Source organism: Ochlerotatus camptorhynchus, unplaced genomic scaffold, assembly GCF_037179485.1.
Source record: "Ochlerotatus camptorhynchus isolate MF236.1 unplaced genomic scaffold, CSIRO-AGI_Acam_v1.1 ptg000304l, whole genome shotgun sequence".
Lineage (NCBI taxonomy): Eukaryota > Metazoa > Arthropoda > Insecta > Diptera > Culicidae > Ochlerotatus > Ochlerotatus camptorhynchus.
In genome coordinates, this window is record NW_027040792.1 from 3596666 (window position 1) to 3620656 (window position 23991).

Genomic DNA, 23991 nt, shown 5'->3' on the forward strand with positions numbered 1-23991 from the left:
GAAGCTTGAAACTTTCAGATTCTCTTATTTGAAATGTTTACTATCGACCAAAAATAACGAAATAAGGATTAGTGAAAGTCGATTTTTTGATTTTTGACCGCCTGATATCTGATAGTGCATCCCTTCAAGACTTGTCTTGTATGCAGCTCTACTTAATAGCAAGATCAATTTGAGCTACCGATCTGAATTCACAATACCGCTGTATGAAGGGCCAAAAACAGAAGGGCGGACCCGTAAGCTGAGACACTTACGCGAAATCCACGGGAATTTAAGAATCTCTTTCCAACGAATCGAATAACACAATTCGCAATACTTATTAAGCTTCCTACTGGATGGTTTGCTAAGAAGGGCGCCCTGAAACTGTTAGAGTAGAATTCAAACCACCACAATCGAATCGGTAGGATAAAGAAAATTCGAAAAACATTCTTTATAACTCATCATGAAATAAAGTTGGACTCAGAAAACCACAAAACATCGACATTTTTGCTGAGGGTCGGTAGTGCGTAGGATATCGCACCCATTCAACACACATGGGCCGGGACCAATGGCTTTATAAAACTTCCAATTTTGTAAATCATAACTGATTAGTAGGTTTTCATTCTCTGAAAATTTCAAGAAAATCCGATAATCGGTTTAATTTTGGTGAGTAAATACGTGTGTGCCATTTTTATCGAATACACCCTTTAATGTGTTTTTCAAGTGATATTTAAATCATCTGTTAAATTTAAGTGAAAATTAACAAATGGAACACAGCCTAGCAAGGCAAAACTTCTTCTTCTTCTTCTTTTTTGCTTTTCAAGCTTACTGCTTATCGCATATTAGCTTATTGTGTGATCTCAACTTAGGCTGTGTTTCATTTGGAAATTTTTCACATAAATTTGACACTTCGAAAATAAATTAAGATGTTCGAAAATCCCTCTGTTGTTGATCGGCCGATTTTCGAGAAAATGTCTGTCAAAATTGATTCCTCGTCTGTTAGAAATAAGTTTGCTGGAAAAGCAGGTTTATTTGAAAATTTTCCATCGGTCAAATTTAAGTAAAAATTCTCCAAACGGAACACAGCCTTAGGCTGTGAACCATTTCCCGAGTTAAATTTAACTCGTGGTTAAAAGTGACATTTCGAAAGTTATTTTATATGTTCGAAAATCTCTGTGCTGTCGATCGACCGGTTTTCGAGAAGAACTTAGCCAAGGTTGTCAATTTAACTTCTTGTCTGTCAGAAGTACCCACGCTCGGATAGCAGGGTTATACCCCGTTCACATTACAGCCTATATCACGTAATCTAGGCTGTCTTGCAATGAGCACTCATACATATGATTTCCAGTGAAAACTAGATGTATGAGTGCTCATTGCAAGACAGCGTATATCACGTGATATACGCTGTAATGTGAACGGGGTATTAATCGATAACTTTCCATCTGTAAAATTTTAACCAAAAGTTAAAATAATCCACCAAATGGTTCAGAGCCTTAGTGTGCAAGATGCACTTCCAAAGTTAATTAATTGAGAGCTTTCGATGTCTGCTACCATTTTTGCATTGGTATATAGACTGTTCCAGAAAGTATAAGCACACCTTATTTTAACGGTCACTTTGAATATAATGAAATATTTCAACATTTTTTGGCTGCGACCTTTTGTTTGCTCATTTCCGAATGACATAGCATCAAAAAAGTGCTCAGTTTTGTGTTTCCTGTCAAAATGCGTGGTCTTACTCCGGAACAACGAAAAAGTATCGTGCACAAATGGTGCACTGTGAGCGGACTCTCCTTGAGAAAATTGTCTAAGGAAGAGGGTGTAAGCGTCGGAGCGGTACGAACTGCGATTAAAAATATAGAGAACAGTGTACGTTTGAAGATGCGCCAAAGAGTGCCGGAAATCCGGTCCTGTAAGTCCGGATATCGATAAAAAGATCAGGGATGCCTACAAACGAAAACCAGCGACTTCCGTTCGGGATGTTGCGAAAAAACTAGGGACCTCGTCGAGTAACGTCATGCGTGCCAAAGAAAGACTTGGGCTAAAAACATACCGGAAGCAGAAAAAACCCAAAAGGAACCCAAAACAGGACGCGTCCGTGAAACCACGGGCCCGCAAACTCTACGATTCGTTATTGTGTCGAAGTTCTGGGTGTATAATAATAGACGACGAAACGTACGTGAAACTAGATTACAAAACGCTTCCCGGACCACAATTCTATACTGTAAGCGAAGGCAAGGACATCCCCGAAACGAAGAAGGCAATTTTTCCCGAAAATTCGGTAAGAAGGTTATGGTTTGGCAGGCAATATGCGAGTGTGGTAAAACATCTATTCCGTACATCACAACGGAGACGATGAACACTCAGAAATACGTTAAGGAATGTCTCCAGAAGCGATTGTTGCCGATGATCAGGCAGCACGAAGGTCAAGTAGTATTTTGGACTGATTTGGCGTCATGTCATTACGCAAAGGACGCTTTAGAATGGTACAAAAGTCAAAATGTATGTTTCGTGCCGAAAGACATGAAAGTACCACTGTGCAGAAGCTAATGGGTCATGTTCGAGGAAAAGTTAGGAGTCTTGGCTATGATTAAATATGTTGATTAAACGAGAGCATGCTTGGCATACACAGTTTTAGTCACGAACTGCTCATTTGCTAATAACTTTGCACACAGTTGACGGAACATAGTTCTTTTTGAAGCAGTAGATAGAATAGAGTGTAAGCTTGTTACAGATATGTAAAAAAAAAAGTAGATTTTAATGCTAGTAGTAAACTGTATTTGTTTTTGCGTTGTTAAAATTAGGTGAGAAATGCTCACTACACATCTCGGAATTTAAGTGTTAAATTGATTAGTGTTGATTCAAATGTTAAGCTTTACCTAATCTTCGCCTATCTATAGTAAACTATGAGGCTAATTTATCAATTACTTTAAACAAAAATAAATTTAAACATCTGAGTGAAAAGGTTTTACCAAATGAGCAGTTGGTGTGTACTACTGTGCATGCCAAGCATGAACGAGAGTAAAATATCATTTGAAATACAAATACAAATATGATTTGCCAAATAAAGTTATTAAAACTTAAAAAAACATGACTTTTTTGTTATTTTGAAAGTGTGCTTATACTTTCTGGAACAGTCTATAATTGTGTGGCAAGTACAATCATACTCTATGCCCAGGAAAGTCGAGAAATTTTTCGTGTTGGAAAACCGGACCGGGAGTCGAACCCAGCCACCTCCAGCATGGTCTTGCTTTGTAGCTGCGTCTTTACCGACTAAGCTAAGAGAGGCCCAAACATGTTCCTTCGGATATTTGCGGTTATAAAACTTTCTTGACATATTCAACCATTATAGTCGCTATATTCAAAGTCTGGCAGATAAAATCTCGGGAGCCAATTGAGCTGTCAAATAGCGGAACCAATCGAGCAAATCACGACCAACAACAGAAAAGAGTACATCAGCTTTTGCGAACAAAACTTCGGAAACCCTTTTCTCGTGACTCAAGGCTCGCCTACGCAAACTAACACCATTTTTGGGTTGGGGAAAGTTTCCCCTATCCGATTATGCTGGTAATTTGCGTTCGATTGACGAGGAAAGAATAATCTACGCTTTGTTTATAAAAGTTGGTAGAACCTTTTCAATTGTTGGCCTAAATATATGGAATTGGTTCTGCTTTTTGATTGATAGAAATTCTATCCGCCAGACTATGAATATAGCGACTATAGCCAGAATGTCATGGATTGAATGCCAATGGAACGTATTCATCATTTCATCGATTTCTCATTTGATTGCTCATTATTTGTCTACACCGTCGATACTTAGTTGCACAGTAACCCGTAAATGTCCAAAATTTGCGTTCAATTACCAATGTTTCGTGCATTGTATCAGAAACCTTGTCGCATCACAAATGCGTCTTCCTCCAAGTCCTATTCAATTAAAATATCCAACCTTCAATTCGCACTCGCACGAAGCGGTTCGAGCCTATCTCTGTCATTAGTAGGCTCATTTTTCTTCTTCACTCTTCAACACCGCCGTGAACAGCGCCGTCAAGTTGGCAGGGATGCCAGGTGTATTTAGAAAAAAAATCTTCAACGATAGCGACGAAATGTCCACATGTCTTCACCACTACTTTTCAAATTTGCATGCGGGGGAGGGTGTTCACTATTTTATATTTACATAGCTAAAGGAAACTTCTTAGTAGTTTGGACAACGGAAGTAAAACCGTTGATGGTTCGATAGGTAGGTTCCAGGTGTGGGAACTGCCTTCCTGACGTCGCACAGTGGTCTAATAGTGCCAAAACGTGCGTTTTTAGTTTTTTTTCGAAACAGGTTCATTTAAGCCATTTAGTGTCTTGGGAGAAGTTTGTGCACTTAAAAAGTCCCTTCTTTTGAGCTTAGCCATTTTATGATTAATCCACCTAGCAGGGAGATGAAAACTTTACTTTTTTCGTTTGTCGAGATAGCAAAATGGTGACTTGAGCAAAGTTTTAGACAATCAAAGAACACACATTTTTGCTCAATACGTCAACCATCTATCTTTTATGTTTACAGAGATATGTCATTTTTTGGTAAGAGCCTTCAGAAAATCATTTTTTTCAGGATGTAATTTTTTGACATTAGTATGTTCTACACAAATGTTAGTTTTTTTTTTAAATACGCAATTTTGTCTCGGAAAGCAAGTCCCTATCTTCAATATTTCTTAAGATATTCAAGGTTTTGATCCAAAATTAGCACTATTTCCAAGGTCAATAGCTCGAAGTTGGGCAAAATTGGGCAAACCAGGTTGATTACATTTGAAAGTATACTTAAAATACTGCCCAATGCATACCAAATCATTAGTCTTCTTTAGTATTCTCTGCCAATCTGCTTATTACCAAACTATAGGGTCACGACTTCCCGTATAGTTGTGTTACTGTTGTTTTTTTTTTATGAACATTAAAAACAACATTACTACCTCAAATTATTTCTACCTATATCTCAATATATTTCACCATCGGTAGATGGAACTAGAAGAGTTTGAGCATCTTTGGACAATAGCAGTTTTGCTTGTTTTGGAAGAGGTCTAATTGTTGAAATTAACGGGTCAGATGATTCAAGAACCAATGTTCGTTCAGTTAACCGGTTACTACAACAAACACCGAGAATCACATTCCGGGAAGAACAAGGACCACTGTTCGTTCAATCAATCGGTCCCTACTACCGACACTGTGAATCACCTGCCGGGAGGAGCAGAGATCAATCGGAAATAGTATTAATTTTGGATCAAAACCTTGAATATCTTAAGAAATATTGAAGATATGGACTTGCTTCCCAAGACAAAATGGCGTATTTAAAAAAAAACAAGGCTCTTTCTGAAGGCTCTTACCCAAAAATGACATATCTTTGTAAACATAAGAGATAGAGGGTTGACGTATTGAGCAAAAATGTTTGTTCTTTTATTGTCTAAAGCTTTGCTCAAGACACCATTTTGCTGTCTCGACAAATAAAAAAAGTAAATTTTTGATCTCCCTGCTAGGTGAATTAATCATGAAATGACTAAGCTCAAAAGAAGGGACTTTTTAAGTGCACAAAATTAAAATAACTACACTTGAAGACGCTTGAAGAACTTGCACTAATTCTGGAAGTTTAGCGAATTTATTTGTATTTCAGGGAACTGCCCAGATGTTCGGGAATACTCGTAGAAAAGCTTAAGGGTCTTCCTGGAAGTTCACAGAAGTTGGCGGAACTTTCCAGGATCTAGCGGCACTTCCTGCAACTCGTTCCTTGAACTCGTATAGAAGATCATGGATTGAGCAAAATGTTCAGGGTGTATCGTTTGAACTCATGGAACTGCGTTTCAGTTCAAGAAGCGTTGCGGTCATACTCAGCAAACTTCTTAGAAAACTTCTGATTTTAGATGAGATTTCAATAAGTCCTCTGGATATTTATCAACAGTGCCGTCGTGGTAAATTTAGAGTTGGTAATTCATTGAGCTATTATGAGCACTCCCACCCACCTCAAATACATGCGCTCCCTGTAGAAGCCCATATTTGTGTGTAATTTGAAAATGTTCACGCTATTTCAAAACTACCCTAATTTGGCTAAAATCTACCCTGATCAACCAAAAGTGAACCTTTCCAAAAATGGGTAAACTGTGTTGGGAGTGTTGGAAGTGACAAGTTGACAAATGGACAACATTGTCATGAATCCTACCGACGTAGTTCATTTTTTAACTTGTCACTCCCAACACATTTTACCCATTTTTGGGTACGTTTCACCGATCAGGGTGAACCCTACCCACATTTGAGTAGTTTTCAAATAGTGTGTACACAAAATTGAATTCCCTCTAATGAAAACTAGGGTACGGATAAAACTTGTCTGCACTCAGCTCGCCATAAAACTTAAAACTACTAATTTTTCGGGTATTGGCTTTTCAGTTCAACTCAGGGGATCAACTACGATGTCAAACGTCCGACGTTTCGGTCTTTTAACTTGGCCTTCTTAAGGGATTATAAATTTGTACCCTCTTTTGTGTAGTGCCAAACGCTTTTTGATTTAAAACTAAAATAGTCCTGATAATGTTCCCAATCCCTGGACGTTAGTGATGATAAAACTGAAATCAGCATTTGAAGGCGAGAAGCCGAAACAAATGACTAATTCTTCAAGATATTTAAAGTTCCCACATAGACGTTTCTGATGCTCTCGGTGCTTCCCTGAAATTATTGGAACTGCCTTTAATAGAGTTTTCTAAACTTCTCTGAATTTCTTAGAACTTAGAAGCTCCCGGAAATTCCCTTAAAATCTCTCAACTTCTCTAAATTTCTCGCACTTGCATGAAGTTCAATAAATTTCCTCTATCGTTTCATTAATTTTCCTGATATTCAAGGTCTGCCCTTTTTTTTCCTATTTTTTTACATTCCTGAAATTCTTGGATTTTTCATAATTTCTCGGAACATCTTGAACTGCCCCGAAGTTCCTCTGATCTTCCATGAAGTACTAGAAACATCCCTGCAAAAAAAATAAAACTGCCCATAAATCTCAACTGAAGTTTTTTGGACATCCTTGAATATCTCGGAACTGTACTGAAGTTTTCAGGAAGTTAATTTAACTGCCCTGTGGATCTCTAATCTTCCTTGATTCTTCTGACGTTATTGAACCTGTCCAGAAATAAATTAAATGATGTTAAAAACCTGCAAACGTCCTTGAAAATTTCTAGACTTTCTGGAAATATCTGACTCTCTAGACCTAGCATTTTTCAAACCTAGTTAAAGTTTCCTCAATTTTCCTTGAATTGTTTTTGTTTTTTCGATTTGTTTTCCGTACTGAGTATCAATGCCACCGACGCCAGGCAAGCAGCTCTCACACATGGACCCTACCTATCGACCCATCAACTCATAGACTGGGGACCTATCCTCAAGTTCTCTGAACTTCTTTGAAGTTATCTTAACTTCCCTGAAGTTCTCTGGATATTCCTGCACCTCTTAGAACTTCTTAAAAGTTGCTGCGATTTCCCTGAAGCTGATGGAACGGCCTAGAAGTGCACCCTGAAGTTCCCGAAATTTTGTAGAAGTTCTTGAAACTAAACTTATTAACCCACCGTCTGTTAATGAAACTGCCCCGAAAACCTCGATATTTCCTTTCAATCTTCGGAACATCTTTCTCCACCCTGAAGCTCTCATTCCCAAGCAACAATTTTTGTTTTATTGAAGTTCTATACCAGTTGATACAACCAAATTATAAAACTTTCACTGACGACCATATTGCTTTAACAACCTCCTGAGAACCGCTATACAGCCATGTCATGGCCAATTGGCCCAGTTTTAATGCATTCATTATAACTTGATATGCGAACTACCTTAGGAGCAAAGGTTTTATGTTAGTTTTATCACACTCTACACGTGGTTGTCAAAAATGCAAACATAAAACCTCCTCCAGGTCAGAAAGTTTTAACAACCTTTTGATGACTACCATAAAACTATATTACAACCGCATAAATCGCTCCTGAAGAAGTTGATAAAACATGATACACAAAACGCAACCTTGAAGGTTTTAAGTTGGGGTTTTTGGATGATAGTTAATATTGAGAAATATTTTATTGTGGTTTTATTCTTTCGATGTTTGATGTGGAATCATGATCCTTGTCAGTTGGTAATAATACCTGATATTATTGTGTATTGAAAATAAAACGACTTTATTACAATTTTAAACCAATCTGTATATGCTTCACAGCATGCCGTGCAATATTTGTGGTGATTATTATACCAAATAGGAGCATAAATTCAGTGCGCCATATGAATACTAAAAAATAGGGATATTTTTAATTTGTCTGCATTTGCACCATGCATTAAAGAGTCATTAAAAGATTATCTATTTAGTACAAAACTGTTACTACTGTTGAGCAATAACCAGTCATTTATTATTTAATTATACATAGATGTGTGAAAGTGTTTTATCGCCTATCAATTAAAGCGTAATTATTCATACTGAGTTAAATTTGTTCATACGGTGACATTTTTTTCGTTATAACTTGCTACTCCTTAAAAATACCTCAATATAACATATTCTCCTAGATTGGACTTCTACAGCATAACATAAACCTAATGGTTGTATCTTAGCATTTCATAGTCCGAATTGAGAACGTTAAGTTATATCTAAGCTCTATAATAGCTTGCTGGTTTTATTCGGTACAGCGAATCAAAACAAAACAAAAACCATGGCAACCTGTCAAAAAGTCAACATTCCAAGCGATCCTCCTATTTTCTCTTGTAATCAAGATGTAAGAAATGCTTATTGGATCTTTTAAAAGCTTTTACAATACAAGGTGTGAGGCGTGATGCAAATACTGACCATCTCCAATCGGATTTAGTGAAACTGTCTGCGTTGTTTTAAGAAGGGTTCGTGGATCTGTCGGAAGTGTATCGGAAAGCCGCTTATTCAATATTTTTAAAAGCTCATTCACCACACTGTGCCTTATGCTGAATGAGGGAGCCCATAACTGTAGATACTCCAGGAGTTTCATAATGGCGATTGTCTCATTTTCATCGTGTTTAAAAAACTGAAGGGGTTTTCATTTCATGTATCTCAATAGATTTGTTTTTTTTTTATATTGGTAACAATTTTCAGAGTATTTTTTGTTATTGTTGTAGTATATTTCTTATCTGTAAATCTTAGGCCTCTGATAAAGATGATGGTTGTAATGAGGTTTTGATGAAGGTCTAAGACTGCTTCAAGTTTTATAGCGGTCATAAAAAGTATGCCATAAAACATAATTGTATGTTTTGTTTTGGTTTTATTCTGCAGTTATAAGCAGTGATATAGAGCCACCTTACAGCTATCATTAAAACTATGAAGTCTGAGTTTTAATTTAGTAGTCATAAAACAGTTTTATATTCGACTTGACGGCCTGATTTTATGACAAGCACACAAAACCGTAATACAACCACAGGCTGCAAGGGATGCTATGATAAAACAATGATAAAATAAGAATAAATCTTCCAAGCATTTAGATTGTTACTTGGGTTACTCTTCGGATGATGTTCCTGGAATTGCTCTGAAAGTTTACTATGTTTCTGTGAAGTTTATTTTTTTTCTTCAGTTCTCTAATGTTTGGAATATCCTGAATGTTCTCGCTATTTTACTGAATTTATTTGAACTGCCTTTAATTTCACCAAATTTACCTAAAGCTCTCCGAACGTCGCTGAACTTCCCGCAATTTTCCTGTTCACGTAACGTCCCTTAAGATCTTTGAACTCAAATGTAGTTTAAGCAACTTCTGCTCCTGAATGGTGAAAGATGATAGAATCCACAAATCGCCGCTATTTGGATTTTTTTTTGCCTTGCCACTTCGAATTTTTGATGGCATGAATTCCTATAAGAAACTGTTACTTTTTTACGATTTTTCGACGGTGTTTTCAACGCCAATGGATCAATTTAGATGGTCAAGTTTTGAACACTCCACAGCGTGCTTTTGGCGCTACTGTATATGGTCGATCAAATGTAAAATACTGTGGTAGCCACAGCATAGTTCTGTCAAAACCTCAGCATTTTCATTGATCCATATGCTTCACATCAACGGAACATCCATTTTCAATTCATACCACAATTTGAGGTACACTGTGGCACATTTTTGACATTTGAACTTTTAGAAGTAAGAATCTGGCAGCCTTTCGTTTTGCAAAATTCGCGAATCTTCTTTACTTTTATCAAATTAATAGTGAAAAGTGGTCATAGAAAATTGTGAGGTAGAAGAATGCATGAGGTAACTGATTCTTTAAATAAACGGTTGACCAATGTCTCATTTCATACTTAATTAAAGGCATATTTTTGGAGCAATCTAGTGGCTGCATATGGCGCCATCAATCGGCTTTTGGCGCACATTGTTCCTCCAGAACGCTCTCAATCTGCCGAACGATGGTAAACAATTAGGCCACGGTATCACTAACCGGTGGAAACTAACGATTTGAAATTGGCTCACTACTTGACTAGCCTATTGGTCCCTAGTACATATATAAGCGTACCCCATTCTAGTCGAAATTCTAGTACTACACTATGTTAGATGTGATTCGCTATGAAAGCTTGACAGATAAAATGAGGGGTTCGTGGATTTTTCTATGTTTCGAGGGGTGCATCGATTAGCTTGGGACCGAAGATAGTACCAGAGCTGAGCCGAAAAGTTGAGCACGTCTGATGGAAAGGTTAGGATTACGCTTGAAAACGCTGGCCACTGGTCGCTGCGGCATCCTAGTTTCGATTTCCTCCTGATCGTGGTTTCCTAGCAGTCTTCAGACGTTCCCAAAATACTTTAATAACATTTGTCACAGTCGATTTGGGCACTTTCAGCGATTTTGCCAAGTCTGTGTAGGAAAAATTGGTATTTTGCTTATGCGCAAGCAAAATTTTGATACGCTGTTCCTTTTGCATCGACGCCATTTTGACAGCTAAATAGTAAATGGCAATAACAAAATAGAGGCTACACACACCTACAAAATGAGGGGTGTTCAAGTTTTTTAAGCGCACGATTTAAAAAAAAATACTCTAAATTTTAGACCGTTCCATCCTTTAGTACCGCCGAGGGGAGCGACTCTATCTTTTGAGATTTTGCTTTGCTGCTTGTGAGATGCTTTGTGAGAAGATTTCCTGCAAAAAGGTGGAGAGTGATGCAAATAGATGGATTTAGATGCAAGAGATGCAACAAGATATTTCGTATATTGATTCGCTATCGTGAGATTTGTTAACGATCTTAAATTGAGATTTAGTTGTGTCACATGCCCCGAGTACCGCCAAAGTTAATTCCCTTGCGTTTGACGTTTAACACACTATCTGTTGAGTGTACTACCAGTCACAGTTAACGCAACAGATGGCTGTAGTAATTAAGCGATGATGTTTTACAGTGAGAAATGTTCAATGAGCTATGTCTGTTTGTCTGTGCTACCATGTTTCTTGAGTGACATTGATACTGATTCGGTTGTAACACGTCTGTATTATTTGATGTTGACACTAGTATGTTGACACCTTGATGATGGTATACATTGGTTGCACTTCTCCAAGTTGATCATTTGGATAAACTTCATGGAGTACGGACCTTGCATCTGCTTCTTTTTTTCTTTTTCCTTTTTTTCCTTTATTTAACGTCGGTCTCTGTTTCGCAATCTAGTGCCAATCACTAGTCGCGTATAGGGTAGAGCGCTACTTCGTCGTAATCGCCCATTTCCATTCTATCGATCAGAAAAGATCAATAATATCAATGATTTCACCGTGCACAAATCAATAATAGGTGTGTTCCGATGCGTTAGTTCATTAGCTACAACATAAATTCTGTTAGAGCGAATTGTATAAATATTTACGCCCATTGTTCTCAAAACAAAAGAAGCGCTCCTAGCGAATCCCCTTTTTCTACGTTCATCCGTAGGACGAAGAAAATCTAAATGCGTTTCAATGCGTTAGGACGGAATTGAAACTCGTAGAACAAATTTAGAATCAAGAAGCAGTATTAGATTTTAAACAATATCTCAACAATTTGTGGCTCTTTATCAAATCCAACTGTACGTATGGAAAGGTGAATAAATTTAGAAGTCATCTGTGACAGAATTATTGCATTTATTGTTTAAACTCGTTCAGAAAAGAGAGGCGCGGGTTGTGCTTAGTACGACGGAAATTAGATCGAAAACCCTACTGTAATTTCTACTGAAACTTATAGCGAATTCGTTTATTATTCAGTTCCAACCTGGATCGGGTATCAAGTTTGGGTCTGCTTGTTTTCTGACAAACGTCAGTTTGCTCGTTCGTTTTTAAAACCTAGCTCAGGTTGAGGTTCGCACTGACAAAAAGTTCGGTTTCGCACTGGGTTGGAACTGGTTCCAACCCCGATAATAAACGAATTACGATAATACTTTCCTACACACACAGGTATAAATTTTCATTCAAATTTTCATCAATTTTGAAAACCATTAATGGGTACTTTCGAGGTACAGTGTATAGTGCCGATATGAGTGAAAAGAATCTACTTTTGGGTACTTCTCTTACCGTGTAAAATTACCGTCACATTAGCAACATTTCAGCAAGCTCAAACTTTGCAAAATTCCTTATACAGACAAATTCAGACATTTCATTAGCCTTTCGTACCTCGCTTCGTACAGGCAATTTGTAAAACTATCTCTGGCATCCCTGTTTCCGTCCAGTCGTCTCGAGTGAGCTTCTTTTACTACCCCTTATTCCCCTTTGTCTTCGGTGCCTACTTTGCGCAAAGGACGTCGACGTCTCGCTCTCTCTCTCTGTCTACACATTTTTTGCGCATTGTGCTCTTTCGGTCTCCCTTTCGATATGCATCTTCAACAACAACAACATATTATAGGAGAACGAGACCGATCGATCGACATGTGGTCTAGTTGGTGCGCGGCTGGCTCACTGGATTTTGAATTTTGAAGTTTGGTTTTGTCCTGAGCACTTTCTTGCCGGGTCGCTGCGCGCGCGTTTCCCATCTGCCACCGCGCCGTCGTCATCGTCGACTCTCTTTCTCTCTCTCACTTCTCATTTCCCCACCGCCGGACCCTGGTGACTCGGTGAGAGAGCCGGTCGCTCATTGTGCACTGGTAGTGGTGTGTTTTCCTTGCTCTCTTTTGTTGGTGTCCTTATGTACTTTGCGTTTCTGTGAGGATCTTCACGGAAGCGAGCAGCTGTTCTCTGTTCTGTTCCTCTCGGCCTGCTGCTTGCTCAGCTCACCACTTTCCAGTTCCTTTCGATCTCTCATTCGGTCGGTCGGTTCAATTTTTCGTTGCGTCGTTCTGCTGTGTGAAGATCCTCTCGCGTGTTCAACAAGAACAGAACCGGCAGAGATCGGCAGAAGTAAAATGTGATTCACCGCGAACGGACGTGTCTCTTTCCAAGAAGTAACAGCCGAAAAGTTTTTCTTGGTTTTCTCGAATCCCTTCGTTTCCTTCCGGTACCGAACAAAAGAGTCGAAATTCGCAATATCCTACCCAGCGCAGTGTCCTAGTGAAAAATAGTGCCTTCCAAAAGTGTAGTAAATACGGAATAAAGAAGGATTTCGGTGCCCCGTCGAAAGGATAACACCGTGTTTCAAGGAAGAGGAAAAGAGAAAGCACAAATTGCTCCATCTGCTTGCCGGTCGTCGTCGGACCGAACTTGGTGATTGTTTTTAGTTGAAGTTTTTTTTTTGTATATAAATTCTGTGCACTCACAAAAAAAAGTGAAGATCTTGGAAGAGTAGTGAGATCGAAAGCAATAATAGTATTGTTCTGAAGAAAAAGGTAGATGATCGTCTAGTCACACTTGCTTGGTGGTACCTCTAGGTACAGATACACGGAGTTCTTCAGCCAGAAGCAGGAATTACACTCATCACTCTACCGTGTCCATCTCCAGCTTGCTGCTGCTACCGCTGGAGAGGTTAAGGAGAAGAGGAATCTATTATTATCGTTCTGCATGGTGGATCTGCACGGAAGAAGATCGTAGAGAAAAAAAGGAAACTCGGCGGCGGAGAAGCAGCCGCTCGTCTACTGCAGTACTTGCTGTTGGCAAATTTCTGCCGGATAACTTGTTAAGGGAGAAGAGGATTTTTAAGACCCAGGTAAGCGAGCAAGTTCACGGTCGCCACTTGTGAGGTCTTCTCGGTGTCTATGATGGTATGAGGGTCCTTTTTTTTTTGAAAGCGTGGAGTGTGGCACATTGTAGCATTTGAAGATTATTCAAGTTTACATAGGTAGGGGAAATGGATGTTGGCCTAAATGCTCCTAATTTGGGCCCATACATAAATTCAGCAATCGACTAAATCTTCAATAGCGACCAAAAATATCCATAAGTAACGTCCCAATGAGGCGTTCATATAGAAAATTTTATAAATAGCATATTTTTTAGCGATGGGCCGAATCTTAGATCCAAAGGCCAACATTAGAGCCATTTCCCGTATATCAAATAGGGGAAATGGCTCTAATGTTGACCTATGGATCTAAGATTAGGCCCACCGCTAAAAATCTGCTATTTATCAATTTTATCTAGATGTACGCGTCATACTAATGGATATTTTTGGTTGCTATTGAAAATTTAATCGATTGCTGAATTTATGTATGGGCCGCCATACGACTAATACGACAAAAAACGGTTTTATATCCAAGTTATCAACGAAACAGAAAGTCGATGAAGAGAATCGATCAATGTAACTTAGGACGTAATGCACTGTTCAGCTTGATTTTAGTCTTTTTATCAGACATAATTAGGACTTAATAGGCTACTATTCAGCGTTTAATGCCTGTTGGGTAATATATTTGAACATGTAACTTTTTAAGTAGACCAATCTACATTGATCGATTCTCTTCATCGGCTTTCTCCTTCGTTAAGCTGAACAATGCATTAGGTCCTAAGAAACATTGATAAATTATCTTCGTCGACTTTCTCTTTGCATCCGCACCGCCATGTTAAGGTGGAAGTCAGTTCAAAAACTTCAACTACATACAAACTCATACTTGCGAGTGTCTGTGTGTTTAAGAGACACTACTGAAATTACCCATTTTTACGTGGATTCCGGCACACAGTGAAAATTGGGAATACCATTAACAAAAACTTAAAACACTTACCTTGTTATACCGCTCACATGAATCTGAGTTTTAACCTTTTTCGATTAAAAAAGCTGCCCATTTCAATTGAGGCACGCTTTCATTTTATTTTGGGTCGCCAACGCACACCCTCTCACTACACTACACTAACACACTCCAAAAAAGCAATGTGCAAAAAGCTGAGCTTTCTTTCTGAATCAGATTCAGCATATTCGGTCAATAGTGAGGGCAGTGAATTTGAGTGTTTTTTCAAGTTTAAAGATGCAAATGTCGAGGAAGATGATGTTCAGATGATCGATATGTATGTAGATTTTATTTTGTAAAGTTAGATTCTTAAATTAATTTAATGGTTGTGTTTAGACTAGCGATCGTGACGAGTCTACTGTATAAATTCCAAGTATTCCTTATTTCTGCGATCTTGACCCAATGGAAGGTTCATCTGGAACAGTGGCGTATGCTGAATGCCATACAACGGAGTTTCGTGACATCAACGAATCTTTCGAAGTAGTTACAAATGACGTCCTTGTTTCAGCAGAACTGTTAGCTTCCTCAATTTAGCGACCGTTAACAAAAAAATCCGTCCATTGATACGACCAGCGGTTGGTAGCATTGGTACTCAGTAGGGAAAACAAGATCGACGGAAAATAAATCAAAGGAAAAAAAATCAGTACGTAACGCAATTTTGAAAAATAAGAAAATGCTGAACTCAATTCCCCCGATAAACCCTTACGTAATAAGTACATTACCCCTTACATGTATGAATTTATTTGAATCTGAAGTTTACACTTGCCCTGAAGCTTTTAGAAAATATTATAGTTAAACTTAAAACTGCAAAATTACAATACTTCCCCCTTTATAAAGATAAACACTAATTTACTGTATGTATTGGTACTCCTGCACCAAAACCAATACATACGTTCAAATCATTTATGCATACTTATACATACAAAGGCTAAATCCAATCTGATTTGCACCTTAAGACATTCCCAGCTATTTGCAGTACTATCTAGCTTCTAACACGACAAGAAATGGTTCTGTACCCAAGTTATTAACGAAAGATAAAGTCGATGAAAAGAATCTTTCAATGTTACTTAGTACCTAATGCATTGTTCAGCTTGAAATAACTCGACTAGAAAAACTTTTCCTGTCGTCTTTGCCATATTAGATGCTAGATTGTTGCTTCTTCCATCGAACTGCGTGTCGAAGGCACCCGCCGTTCAAAAGAGAAAGTCGATGAAGAGAATCGATCAACGTAGATCGGACCTATTGAAATTTTCAACGGTGTAAATTTGTAGGTGCAAGATAGTATTTTTTATCGTCCATATTTACAACAACATTGATGTTGTCATGGGATTAATTTGTGTTTTGGTTTCCCATATCAAAAGGGTACGGGTATTGTTTTGTTTACGATTGCTACATGCAGTATTCTCGTATGTAATATTTAACCTTCCTAGTGCATTGGGTCATTTTTGGTCTGATAACAAATGTGTAAATTTTTCCTAATGCCAGGACTGGTAGCAGGTCACTGTTTGCAAATCGGTCACTAAAAACTCACTAGGAGCTGTTCATAAACTACTTAGACAGTTTAGAAGGGTTGACAATTATCCACGGCCCATAAACATTTTAAAATTTGTGTATGGGCAACTGTCTACGTAGTTAATGAACAGCCGGTGGCGATGCAGGTCAGCTCGAGTCCATACATCAGCCGGCTGTCTACGATGGCCCGAACAACATGGAAACGTACTTCTATGTTGTTGGACCGGTGGTGACGGGAGATTGTGCGGATGAGGTTGATCCTGCTGCGACAGCTGGCCTTGAAACTCAGCGACCGGTCAATGAAAACCCCCAGCAGTTTGACAGTTTTCTTCAATGGGATAGCTTGACTACCGATCTTTATGGAAGGTCCGCAGACCCGATGTTGGTAATGGCAAACGTAGCACCTAGCGCTCTTTCCAGCAGACAGCTGAAAACCTTTCGAAGCGGCCCATCTGGCTACGGCGGAAACCTCTGCTTGGGCTCTAATCCTCGTTCGTCCCGGAGTTTGACCTGTGGCTACGATTAGCACGTCGTCTACGAACACGAAAATGTAGATGTTCGCTGGTAACCACTCGAAGACACTGTTCATGGCTACCAGGAACAAGGTGACAGCGATCACTGAACCTTAGGGAACGCCAGTTTCCTCGCAGAAAGTGCGGGATTTGGTATTACCTACCGAGGCTCGGAATGATCTGCCAGTCAGGAAATTTTGGACGAAATGGATGATATGGCCGCTAAGGCCCCAGCTGATGAGTTGCTTCAGCACCGCGAGCGTCCATGTACGGTTGAAGGCTTTCGCAATGTCCAGGGAAACCAACTCCTTATGGAGACCGTTATCCTTGGCATCCTTGAGGAGCTCTCCTAGCGTCGCAAAATACGTGGATGCACCGTGGCCTTGCCGGAATGCGTGTTGACGATGGTGTAGAAGGCCGCCAGACTCAAGAAACTGCTTCAGGCGTCGGTTGACCATCCGCTCGAACACCTTTGCCATGCATCAGGTGAGCGCAATGGGTCGGAACTTCGCCACGTCCCGTGTCGGCTTGTTTGCTTTAGGGAAGGGGACAACCAAACTCCAATGCTCTGGATACGAATCTGTCTGCCAAAGCTGGTGGAAGAGTTCCAGCATTTTTACTTTACCCGCGGTAGGCAGGTTCTTGAGCAGCGGGTAGCCGATCTCGTCTGGGCCGGCTGATTTCCCGTTGCTTCTACTAAGCGCGAACTGAAGCTCCTGCCAGGTGAAATCGTGGTTGATCCTCAGGTTGTTCGTGTCCGCCTCGTACTTGGAAATCGCAGAGAGGTCAGCGACATAGTCGCCAAGCTTATCTGCAAACGATTGCGGGGTCGGAGACTGCAGCTCCGCCGAAGACTGTGAGTCATTTATGCTTTCGAGGAAGTCCGTCCAACTGGATCGTTTGGCATCACCAATTGGTGACACCGGTTGTGCCGTTCTCGATAGGTACAGAGCGCGTTTTTCCTATCCGGATCATCGATGGGAAGCCGTTTGACTCGTCAAAGGGTCTTTCGCCGGGCCTTGAATGCTGCTGGTTTTCGGGATAGTTGCTGACGCAGCTGCGCTTATTGCTTCAGTGAGATTCTCGATGCTGTCAGGGTTACGTTGTTGAAAGAGCGACTGGAAGGTTTCACCGTAACTCTCCCAATCGGCTTTGTCATAGCGCCAAAGAGGTCTCCGCGTTGCTGCCGGTATAACGGCAGCAAAGACTTGCTCCTGAACCGGGTAATGATCGCTACCGTAGAGGTCCGGATTGACGCTCCACTGCATTCTTCCAGCGAGGGAACGGCTAACAGCAGTTACATCGATCGTCGTGGTGTGCCGTCCATTGAAAAAGGTCGGCGATCCGTCATTAAGGATGATCATATCCTCCCTTTCGAACTTGACTTCCAGTGTGGAACCTCTCGAGTCGAACCGGGGGCACCCCCAGCTGGAGTGGTGCGCGTTCAAGTCACCCAAAAATATACGCGGTTCAGGTAGGTTATCGAAGATGCTGTCGATTTGACCGTTGAGGTTTGCTAATCTCCCACAAGGCTGGTATGCGCATGCTATTGCGATGTTGGCTGGTTCCTCCAAGCAAACTCCCGAACTGGGAAGCTATGAGTCAAGGTCGATAAACCGAAAAGGGACCTCCTTCAGAACCCCGATGGATACGGAGTGTCGGAAATTGTTCCCACGTTTAACTGTCCAGCAGTATCTACCGCCCAACGAACGGTTCATCTGCTCAACTGTTACCTTGTTGACTTCCTGGAGTGCTATCATCCTGGGAGAAATGGCTTGACATAGCAGCTCCAAATTCGCTAGATGATGCAAGAAACCGTTGATGTTCCATTGCAACAGGCACTTTATCGGCTTTGGCAAGATCGGTGGGGGGTACGAGCTGTACGAACCAGGGGACTCAGTTTCATCACGCTGATGGCTGCTGTTCTGGTCGTCGGGTAGGCTAGTATCGAACATACTCGATGCATCGTATTGCTGCGAAACGGACGAAAGGTCGATTTCGTATGCCGAATGAGACAGAGCCCCAATATGGGCAGAGATGTCCCAACGGAAGCGAAGGATGTGTTACCCGGTGAAGTTCTAGTAACTTCGGTCGTTGTGGCGGCGGTTTCGATTCCCTCGGAATCCTTCGGGGAATGGGTTGATGAGCCCTTATCCGTCCCGATAGCGTTTCCGCCCTTGTGCGTCCCTCTGCCAGACTTCCCCCGGCGCCGGGGGGTTGTCGTCAGTTCCGGTGTGGCACAAATATCTTTGCCTGGTTGGTTCGAGCGTCGGGGAGTGTCCGAGGATTCCGGTTGGGATATAGCTTCCGGTTCAACGGTGCCCCGGCTACCCGAGGCCATACACAGGTTATTGCGTGTGTTCGAAGTACTTGGTGGTGGTGAGTTGGACATTGGAGATTTCAGAGAGAATGGCGAGGGTCTGATAACCGGTGAGTTAACTACGGTGTTTAGTTTAGGCGGTGGTGGTATCGTTATGGGTTGCGCTAGGATTGCACTAGAGCATGATTTGCCGGGTGCCTGGATGTTACTTTCCATCAGCTGCAGTTTGCGTTGGGTCTCGATTTGGGTGGCTGTCAGGGCATCGATGGCTGACTGGAAATTGCTGCTCATGCGCTCCATTTGTAGACTGGTTTGTTCCATTTGTTGCTGGATCATGGCAACAAGGTTGGCAAGGTTCGCAAGGATCAACATGAGGTGTGTCGATCAGTACAGGGTCGTTCGAATGTTGTATTTTCAATCTTTATTTTTGAAATGTTAGTTGTGTGTGTGTGTGTTTTTTTTTTTTTTTGCAAGTAGGAAACCTTCAAAAGGCCATCATGCCACCGCTTGACGACCGGCCGTACTGTCGCGGTGACACGGTGTGCCCTTTTTTCCCCGGAACCACTTGTCGTATTACTTTGCAGGGGCCTGTGCATTACGCACCTCACTTTACCTCAGCTAACTGGCGCTTCCACTTTGCTGATCGTCTCTCCAATTTGTGAGCCATTTAGCTCCCAGTTTCGCGTTCTAAAGGGCGAACACGAAATTATTGCGACACCGAAAATGTCATGCCAATTTTCTTATAATGTTTAGAATCAAACCAAAATTTTAGCGTAGTTTTATACATATATTTACTTCAAAAATCAAAAGAAAAGTTAATCGATGGAGCCTTGAGTGTAAAATTGAACGCATTTTCGCTTGATGCCCTCCATCAAAGTCTTTACAGTGTCATCCGGTACCAGTTTCTCAGTTTTTTTTTCTCCATTTTCTTAACATGTCCTTCTCGTCTTTGACTGTTTTCTTGCTCTTCCGAAGTTCCCGCTTCATTATTGCCCAGTACTGCTCCACCGGGCGCAGTTTGGCGGATTCATGTCCTTTGGAACAAAATGGACAGAATTGGCCTCATACCACTCCAGGACACTTTTAGAATAGTGGCATGATGCCAAATCTGGCCAAAATAGCGGAGCTTCGTCGTGCTGCTGCAAGAACGGCAAAAGGCGGTTCTCGAGGCACTCAGATTTGTAGATCTCGCCATTTACTGTGCCCTTTGTCACGAAAGGCTCACTCCTCAGTCCGCAAGAGCAGATGGTCTGCCAAATGAGATATTTGGAGGCGAACTTCGACATTTTCTTCTTCTTAAATTTGTCGTCCACATCGAACTTGCTCTTGCCGGTGAAAAACTCCAACCCCGGAATTTGCTTAAAATCGGCTTTTATATACGTTTAGTCGTCCATCACACAGCAGCCATATTTTGTCAGCATCTTCAGTTCTGTACCTTGTATTGTATGTATGTAGTCCAGCTCTCTTCTTTGCATTCTGGACGTAGCTCTGCGACATGCCGATCTTTTTAGCCAAATCACGGCTTGACACGTTGGGATTTGCTTTAATCATCCGCTTCACCTTTCCCTCCGTCTTTTTGTTCTCCGGTCCCGGTTTTCTTCCAGCTCCTTTGCCGTGGTCCAACGTCAACCGCTCCTGGAACCGCTTCAACACTCTGGAGACGGTTGAATGGTGAATGTTCAACATTTTTCCCAACTGCCGGTGCGACAGGTCAGGAGATTCCAGGTGTTTGGAAAGAATTTGTTCTCTCAACTCGCGTTGGTTCACCTCCATTTTCGTTGAATCGAAAAACACGAGTTCGAGTTTGACAGCATGTACATAATACACATCAATGAGAAAGTGTGCAAAATTTGGTTGATTTTTACCCAATGGTAAAAAAGTTATGCCCTGTTGAATGTGTCGCAATAATTTCGTGTTCGCCCTTTGCTCGGTTAACCCCGGTGGTGGCATCTATTTTTATGCATAGATGCAAACAGTTTTAGCCCTGGCGATGGAAGGTGATAGCTACACTGTACATCCAACGACCCATTTCAAGAATGCCTGTTCATACACGTACATTCTGAGGTCGCCTTCATATACAATAAGCCCCGCATGAACACATCGATATATCAATTGGACACATGTAATGCATTCACACTTCCAGAATACAAAAAAAAAACGCGTCATCTGCCGCTCAAAGGTAAATGCTTCGAACGAATTTGATAGCAAAGATTACATCCTCAGAAGAAGGGTTTGTTTATTTGCTCATTTTTCTATGCGTTGCTTCCACCTTCACTCAAGCGCAGCGCCATTGTATCTGTCGCTTAGATTCTGGCAAAGTTGCCAGTCTTATTGATTTGTTGTCTTCGGTATTAGCAATGTTTGTATAAATATGAGCAATAATTTAAAACGATCTCACCAACTTTCGCTGTTTCTTCACTCTTCTGTCCAATTGTCGTGTCTATTTGTGAGCTCTTTGTCCTTCTCTGAATCATTGCTAGTTCCTGCTAGTCTCACGAAAGTCTCCCAAGTTTTTTTTTTCTAATGTGTTCCACGACATTTCGACGTCCATTGTTTTAGTATGATGATCCTGAGCTCCTAGTTGCGTCTTATAAAACCGTAACATCATTGCGGAAAATTGGCATTGCCCATCTCCGGATATTTTCTTAACGATCATCACTCCATTTTCGTACCGCATGTGTTCCATTTTGCTGCTCTCCTTTTACTTATACTTCGTCGACTCCATGGTACCGGAAAAGAGAAGATTCAGGCTCTTTGAAACTACATGTAGTGAACTATGAAACGCACCTTTTAAAGTGAATTGCACTTAACAATGACTTACTCACACATGAAATCTGCCTCGACCAACCTTGCAGAACACGCCCTAACCCTCACTGAACCAAAAGGCAGGGTTATTTTTGAAATGTTAGTTCTGCAAATATTGGTTCCAGTGCTGTATGGATGATGGTGTACCGAAGTTTAAAAAAATATTATCTTGTCAAAATCGAGATGCGATCAAAATTAGACTACTGCGTCATCATTAGGACCGCGTCAAATATGGTGCTAGCACGGTACAAACTTTTTCGATTTTTATTTTTATTTTCTAATTTCAAGATTGATTATTCTTTGCTTTGTGACGTTTAATCGCTTTCTCTATCTACAGGGTGTCTACTCATTCTTCGAAATCAAATTACTTGAGTTTTCCAGGTTTTTCCAGAACTTTAACGGATAAATTCAAGGTTTATAATAAGAAAGCTAAGCGTTCAAAATATGCTTTTTCTGGAAGATCAAAAACAACAGTAATTAACCTGAACGTTTTTAAGACATGGCTATCAGTTCTAATGAAACAACTTTATAATCAAATTCATTGAATGTTGAAGTTTAGCACTTACTTAATTACAATTACAAAGTAAAGAAAAAAACCTAATTAATTTGAGTAAGTTCAAGATCTAAAAATATTCAATGTCTTGTAGTTTCGTATTCCATGTACAAGTGCCTGAATTAAGGAAAACATTAAACGATTTATTTCAAGTTCGTAATTAACTTTATGAAAGATTAGAGATCTTCATTGCAGTCTCATTAACTTCAAAACAATTGTAGGAACTTTGAAGAAGTTCTGAGAAATGAAAGGAAATGCTGAGAATTTTAGTAAAGCTCCATAAACAAACTACGGTACCATAAGGGAAGTTAACACACTGAAATTATTGGGAGCATACTGGAAGCTTTAAGATCCTCAAATCGGGTCTTTTAACATCCGAAGATTTTTAGGAACTTTTATGAAGCTCATAGAATTTCAGGTGTTCAGCGAACATGAGAAATATAGAAACCTTGAGGGGTATTGTGATATTTTTTAAGAAGTTTTAAGCACCTCAAGCTAGATCTAGAGATCTTTGGGGAATTTCAGATCTTAAGAGCAGATCCCATGTCTTTTGTTCAGACCTTTTGGAGCAGTTGAAATATCTATAATCGTAAATTTAGAAAAATTGAGAACCCTTAAGATGTTCCGAGAATTTCAGGGATGTACAGAGACCATCAAAGAATTTATGAAACCTTCAGAAATATTTCAGGAACTTTCCAGAAGTCCAAAGAATTTCAGGGAAATTAATCTTCAATAGAATTGAGAGCTTTAGGGAAGCTTCGAAAACATCAAGACAGATCAGAAAATCAAAGGACAGTTCAAATAATTTAAAGAAAATTTTAGAAACCGTAAGGAATTTCCGGAAACTTCAGCAAAGCTCCGATAGAACTTCTAGAACGTGATAAAAATTATATGAACATCCGAAAAACGTGAGAGTATTTTAAGGGTGTTATATCATGGAGATATCAAGAACTTTAAAAAATACGAAAATTTAGCTTAGTTGATTAGAGAATATCAACGAAGTTCCATAAATCTAAAAAAATGTGAGAACTTTTAGCAAGCAGCGACAAATATCTGCAGCAAACTCCAGAGAAATTAGAATTTAACGTTAGAGATGTCATATAAATTTTAAAGGAGAACTTCAGCGAATTGTTAAACCTTTAGAAGAGATTCATGATCGTTAGAAAAATTAAGGCAACTTTAGGAAGTCCTATAAAGTCCATGGAAGTTTAAGAATTTGATGAGTAGTATTGTGAGCATCAGGCTAGTTT

General features: G+C 40.2%; 1 protein-coding gene across 3 annotated transcripts in view; it reads left to right on the forward strand.

Moving 5' to 3' along the window:
• LOC135707163 (RNA-binding protein MEX3B) overlaps positions 1–23991 on the forward strand; it is a 184160-nt gene that overhangs the window by 147385 nt on the left and 12784 nt on the right. The window contains exon 1 of one of the 3 annotated variants that reach the window (XM_065228907.1): positions 13271–14033. The exons of the other annotated variants lie outside the window; for them this stretch is intronic. The gene's annotated coding sequence lies outside the window, so the exon portion shown is untranslated. Of the gene's footprint in view, positions 1–13270; positions 14034–23991 lie in introns of those variants that run through there. 3 annotated transcript variants of the gene reach the window in all.